Source organism: Colobus angolensis, unplaced genomic scaffold, assembly GCF_000951035.1.
Source record: "Colobus angolensis palliatus isolate OR3802 unplaced genomic scaffold, Cang.pa_1.0 Scaffold98, whole genome shotgun sequence".
Taxonomy (NCBI): Eukaryota; Metazoa; Chordata; class Mammalia; order Primates; family Cercopithecidae; genus Colobus; species Colobus angolensis.
This window is the reverse complement of record NW_012123820.1, coordinates 2,622,063-2,627,997: the sequence shown is the minus strand read 5'-3', so window position 1 is coordinate 2,627,997 and position 5,935 is coordinate 2,622,063.

Sequence of the window (5,935 nt, the reverse complement as noted above, 5' to 3'; positions counted from 1 at the left end):
ACAGGCATAAGCCAGCATGCCCAGCTAATTTTTGTACTTTTAGTAGAGATGGGGTTTCACCATGTTGGCCAGGATGGTCTCGATCTCTTGACCTTGTGATCCAACCCCCCACCCTTCGGCCTCCCAAAGTGCTGGGATTACTGGCATAAGCCACTGTGCCCAGCCTTCTTTTTTAAAAACACAGGAAAATTCTAGCCAGGGGCGGTGGCTTGCACCTATAATCCCAGCACTTTGGGAGGCTGAGGCAGGCAGATCACAAGGTCAGGAGTTCAAGACCAGCCTGGTCAATATGGTGAAACCCTGTCTCTACTAAAAATACAAAAACAATTACTTGGGCATAGTGGCAGTCTTTTGTAGTCCCAGCTACTCGGGAGGCTGAGGCAGGAGAATCACTTGAACCCGGGAGGCGGAGGTTGCAGTGAGCCGAGATCGTGTCATTGCACTCCAGCCTGGGCGACAGAGAGAGACTCTGTCTCAGAAAAAAAATAAAATAAAATAAATAAACAAATAAAAAACAGGAAAATTCCTTGAAATAATTATCTATACTCCCAGTCTGCTATTCCTCCCCTAGAATTCTCTTTAGATCCCACTACAATCAGGCCAACCCCACAGCAAACTGCACCTATCAGGTCTTCAGTAACATCCATATAGCTGAATTCACTAGTCAGTCCTCAGCCATCATATTTGACCTCTTTGAAGCATTTGACTAACCTGATGCCTCTCCCCTTCTTGAAATGCTTTCTGTCCTAGCTTTCAGGATACCTAACTCCTTTGGTTTTTTGGTTTTTTTCTGGTGTTTTGTTTTGTTTTGAGAGAAGGTCTCACACTGTCTCCCAGGCTGGAGTACAAGGGCTGGATCATGGCTCACTGCAGCCTTGACCTCACGTGCTCTATCAATCCTCCCATCTCAGCCTCCCAAGTAGATGGGATTACAAGCACACACCATCTCACCTGGCTAATGTTTTTGTATTTTCTGTAGAGATGGGGTTTCACCATGTGAATTTCACCAGTTCATGCCCAGGGTGATCTTAAACTCTAGAGCTCAAGCAATTCGCCAGCCTCACCCTCCCAAAGTGCTGAGATTACGGCCGTGAGCCACTGCACCCGCCTCCTCCTTTGTCTTCACTCCTTTGGTGATCTCATGCTATCTCACGGCTTTAAATACCATCTACATGCATTCTTGTGCTTTTATTAAAAGGAAGATGTAAGTAAAATAAATTGGTCAAGATATTCCTAATATTTCCTCACATTCACAGGTTGGATTTTCTGAATTACTTTTCAACTTAGTATTACTGATGCCCATGCTTTTCCACCAACCTTGTCCATTATACCATCAGAGCAAAAGAACACTGTGATCTCTGGGGACTTCTCTCATCTCACTGTAAAGTGTCAGTATAAGATTTCTAATCCACAACCAGGATTTATAGTCTTTCTCAAATGTTCCTGAAATGATCCATTGGTTGCAATGCTGAGGAGTTGCAGTTTCCCAGTCACTCCACTAGGAATGATAATGTGGGACTCGGCCAGGCGCAGTGGCTCACGCCTGTAATCCCAGCACTTTGGGAGGCCAAGGGGGGTGGATCACCTGAAGTTGGGGGTTCGAGACCAGCCGGACCAACATGGAGAAACCCCCGTCTCTACTAAAAATACAAAAAAATTAGCAAAGCGTGATGGCACAGGTATGTAATCCCAGCTATTCGGGATGCTGAGGCAGAAGAATCACTACAACCCGGGAGGCAGAGGTTGCAGTGAGCCGAGATTGCACCACTGCACTCCAGCCTGGGCAACAAGAGCGAAACAAGTCCTAACAATGTAGGACTCTCATACCTGGGCAATGGCAACTAGTCACATCTACCCCAGCTGACAATTAACGTAAGATGCCCTAGACAGTAAGATCGTTCATATATGATGCCCTAGACACATCCCAATTTCAGAAATGTTAAATGTGTGTCTCAACACTGATAACATATGGTAATAAACATCACTCTTCTTCTGGTATGGATGCACCGAAACTTTCCCTGCAAAGTTCTGTGACATACAGAATCTTTTACTGCTCCATAGCATGGAAAGATTTGATTTAGAGCAACTAGTGTGGAGGCTGCTATCAGAGGTTAATAAAAGAAAACAGATAGAAGCTAGAGTCCTGCTCAGGCTGGGTCACGTGCAGAGAAAATGTTGCAAAGAAGAGGGTATCCCTCTTCTGTGTCAATTTGGTTTTGCTTGACCACTTGCAAATGAAGGATTTTGTGAGTTTTTCAGTTTTTGGTTTTTTTTTTTTTGCTAGACTAACTTGGGATAAATGACTTGGATAGAGAAACTTAAAGATTCACAGTTTAATAGATTTGTGTTTAAAAAAAAGAAGAAGAAGAAAACTCACATTTGATATCAATATTTAACATTTATTGAGTTCCTTAGTTCTCATAATAGTTTATGAAATACAGTATAAAAGGTAATCCTATAATCCTCAGGAAAAATTGTTGACTTTCAACCCCCAGCATGAAAAGAAGGAGTTTCCTGTGTAATAAGCCAGTTCACAGTCTTAGAAATCCTATTAAAATAGCTGAATATTATGCTCGAATCTCTTAGACTCCTTTGATACAAGACAAGGATTAGAAACTTGGCAATAGAGAAACGTTTTAGACTTGTGCATCATTAAATTTACTCCTAAATTTGAGATGGCTGGAGTTTCCCCTGTGTAAGAAAACATTGTGATTTTTTTTTCTCTTCTAGCATTACAGTAATGTTAAAATAATAAAGAAAAAAAACTTAAATAAATTTAGCCAAAAAATAAATGTCTCAGTATTCAGGCAAAGGGAAGAAACTAAAAGGGGTTAAGCATCAGCACTACACTAGGCTCTTGATGGGGATCATCTTATTTAATTCTCACAGCGTATTTATGAGGTGAGGATTTTTGGAAACCAAGACTTGGGAAGCCTAAGTAAGATCATGAGGCTAGGCCGGGCGCGGTGGCTCACTCCTGTAATCCCAGCACTTTGGGAGGCCAAGGTGGGCAGATCACCTGAGGTCAGGAGTTCCAGACCAGCCTGCCCAACATGGCGAAACCCCGTCTCTACTAAAATTACAAAAAATTAGCCAGCCAGATATGGTGGCACGCACCTGTAATCCCAGCTACTCCGGAGGTTGAGCCAGGAGAATCGCTTGAACCTAGGAGGTGGAGGTTGCAGTGAGCCAAGATCTCGCCACTATACTCCAGCCTGGGAGACAAGAGTGCAACTCCGTCAAAAAAAAAAAAAAAAAATCACAAGGCTAGTGGAAGCAGGGCTGAGACTGAAGCCCAGTCTGCTTAACGTTCTCGGTTTATGCTCTTGACACCTTCACATTGCTAACAGATGATTCAGTCTACCAAAAGTCATGATTTCTGCTTCATATATTCGTAGATTTCTGAAAGAGGGAGAATTAAGGAAGAAGCCAATTCACATGAGACAGAGGCAGAGATTCTGTTTCTGTCTGCCTGGTAGTAAATTTAATAGTCTATCTATTAAGCAGAATTTTTAGAATACCCTCTGGCTATAGGTTACTTTGCTGACACCACTAATTAGATCCTTACCCAGGGCCCAGTCAAGGCCATTTTGTAACCCTCTGCCTCCCTTCTTTGTTCTATTCCCTCTGCTTTATCCAACGTTGGATAATTGGGATGGAAACCCAAATAGAGGAGGCAGTGCTCCTGCACCCTAATTTTATAGCCTGGAGTCTTGGGGCTCTAAATCAAGTTTTAATATTGGAACGAACGATTAAGCAGCTTCCTGCAGCTTCACCCATAATTGTGGCAACTCCTACAAATCTAACCAGAATTCAGGGTGTTTAAACTACAATATACTCTGCTAGAGCCTATAGCAGGTGCATTTTTCAGTAGAATGGGCCCCTGATTTTTTTCCAGATGTGATTTTTCTTCTTCTTTCTTTAAAGACCTCATTTTATGTATTGAGACAGCAACAGGAAATCTCTTTGGCTTTCTTCCCTGTCCCTGCTACTCTATTTATAGTTCCAAATGTTGCCAGGTGTCAGCAACAAAATTAAAGAGGGACTATTAGAGTCTCTCCAAGCTGTTGTTGTTACTTAGGGTTCATCTAATATTTTACATTAGCAAGTTGCAGTGCAGTTGCATTCATTCAAATATTCTGAACATTTTAAAGATGCCTAATGATTTCCTGTTTTCCAAGCCCCAAACAAAGCCCTTCTCTATACTGTGTACACTTAAGCTGCTAAAACCTAAAGAATTGAGCCCGAGGGAATTATGATCCAGGCTGAAACTGTTCACTAAAAATGGCTGTGCTAGCTGGAGTATACTCAACTTCATGTTGTGATAATGCAGATAAGTAGCTATGTTTTTGTTTTTGTTTTTTTGAGACAGAGTTTCACTCTTGTTGCCTAGACTAGAGTGCAATGGCCCAGTCTCGGCTCACTGCAACCTCCCCATCCTGGGTTCAAGCGATTCTCCTGCCTCAGCCTCCCGAGTAGCTGGGATTACAGGCACCCACCACCACGCCTAGCTAACTTTTGTATTTTTAGTAGAGACGGGGTTTCACCATGTGGGTCAGGCTGGTGTTGAACTCCTGACCTCAGGCAATCTGCCTGCCTCGGCCTCCCAAAGTGCTGGGATTACAGGCATGAGCACTATGTTTTAACACCAAAAAAATGGAGCACGTGCTTATGGTTTAAAGGCATTACCATGCCTTTCAAAGCAGCCGTACACGTTTGTCAACAGGTTCAATTTATTCATCTAGAAAATGGAAATAGTTTTAATAAAGTGATAACTAATGGGGGCGGGGGAGAGAATGCTTTCTCTATTGCTTTTTCTATTGCTCTCGCTTAATTAGCTTTATCACAAAAGGACATGGTGGCTCACCTGTAATCCCAGCACTGTGGGAAGCCGAGATGGGCAGAACACTTGAGCCCAGAAGTTCAAGACCAGCCTGGGCAACATAGCAAAACCCTCTCTCTACCAAAAATACGAAAAAATCAACCCAGTGTGGTGGTGCACTTCTGTAGTCCAGCTACTCAGGGGGCTAGGATGGGAGAATCACCTGAGCCCAGGAAGCCAAGCCTGCAGTGAGCCGTGATTGCACCATTGCACTCTCGCCTGAGTGACAGATTAAGACCCTGTCTCAAAAAAAAGGAAAGAAAGAAAGAAACCTATAAACTCATAGCCCACCAAGTTTCATAGTTCATAGCCGTGACAGGAAGTATGCAGGTGGGTGTATGAAGGGACAGGAGTCACAGAACACAGAGTCATTTGCTATACTTCTCAGTATAATCCATTAAGAACAAGCCTGTACTTTGACCTGTGGATGTGAAGCATGTAACTGGGTACTGCCATCTCCTCCCAGTCCTGCTAGGCAGTAGAAATGAAAAGAAAGCCGCAGTGAAAACAAAATAAATAAATAACCAAACCTCAAAAGAGTGACCTTGAGTTTCCCAAAGAATAAATGGTCATGAGGGCCTAATTATAATGAGGCAATTGATGTTTGAGACTTCAACTCACCAGGAAAGGTTTGAAAGTTAGCAGGGCATCTTTTGTAAGACCAAAAGATGGAGTTAAAGAGGGACATGAGAAAAATAAACTTCTCTTCTACTATTTGCTTTGAACAATTCTATGTGCTTTAATTTTTATCAAAACCTTTGGAAGATAAATATTTTTATAGCGACTTAAAAGATGATAAAAACGCCTGGTGTGGTGGCTCTGGCCTATAATCCCAGCACTTTGGGAGGCCAATGTTGGTGGATAGCTTGAGCTCAAGAGTTCAAGATTAGCCTGGACAACATCGTGAGAGCTTATCTCTACAAAAAAAAAAAAAGAAAAGAATCAACTGGGTGCTGTAGCATGCACCTGTAGTCCCAACTACTCAAGAGGCTGAGGTCGAAGGCTGAGGTTGGAAGGACTGCTTGAGACCTGGAGGTTGAGACTGTAGTGAGC